This window comes from Egretta garzetta, unplaced genomic scaffold, assembly GCF_000687185.1.
Source record: "Egretta garzetta isolate BGI_Z169 unplaced genomic scaffold, ASM68718v1 scaffold112, whole genome shotgun sequence".
NCBI lineage: Eukaryota > Metazoa > Chordata > Aves > Pelecaniformes > Ardeidae > Egretta > Egretta garzetta.
The window spans coordinates 2,478,647-2,479,325 of record NW_009258884.1 but is presented as its reverse complement, the minus strand read 5'-3'; the positions used below and the strand labels follow the sequence as shown (position 1 = coordinate 2,479,325).

Sequence of the window (679 nt, the reverse complement as noted above, 5' to 3'; positions counted from 1 at the left end):
CGGGCACTGCCGCAGCGCTCGCACGCATGCGCACAGCCGCCGCCTCACCGAAATCTGCCTCCGCAGGGCGGCTCCCCCCCAGCAACAGCGCTGACCTCACCGCGCACCAATCAGCGCCCAGCAGCACCCGAATCTTCCAGAGCTTTCCTGACAGCCGCCCCCCTCACCCTTCTCTATCTTCCCCCCGGGCGAACCAATCACCACCCCCTCCTCTTACTGCTGCGCCAATCGGTGCCGAACTTCCTGCCTTTCTGCTAACGGCTGCTCCGCAGCTCCAGAACCATCCGCGCCCTCAGAAATAGCCAGATTTTTAAGGGTCTGAGGTCCCTCGCTAAGACTCCAGGACCTCTTTACCCCCTAGAAGAGAGATTGGAGAGGGAGAAGGGCGAGTATTTGTCACAAGAGTGGTCTTTTGCATGGGACTACTTTGGGAGGCGGATGGACACGGCAGTTTAAGTGGGCGGGGACTGTGTGCTAGCCACCGCATAAATAGGGGCGGTTCTGCGTCACACAGCAGATTCAGCTGCAGCGGGTTGCAGGGGAGCTTTTGGCGAGCGGCGCTCAGGGCCGGAGACGTGAGTGGAGGGGTGAGGGGTTGGAAGGGGAAAAGCAGGACGATTGTTCTCGGCGGGAGGGTATAAGGCGGCGGTGGTGGTGGGGGGGTGGGCGTTGTAGGGCG

At 62.0% G+C, this 679-nt stretch overlaps 1 protein-coding gene across 2 annotated transcripts in view; it reads left to right on the top strand.

The window, feature by feature from the left end:
* The first annotated feature begins 499 nt into the window (after window positions 1-499).
* The window catches only part of UBB (ubiquitin B), a 2,530-nt gene continuing 2,350 nt past the window's right edge, over window positions 500-679 (top strand). Inside the window, exon 1 of one of the 2 annotated variants that reach the window (XM_009633959.2) lies at window positions 500-575. The gene's annotated coding sequence lies outside the window, so the exon portion shown is untranslated. Of the gene's footprint in view, window positions 588-679 lie in introns of both variants that reach the window. The other variant, XM_009633965.2, reaches the window with a different exon arrangement.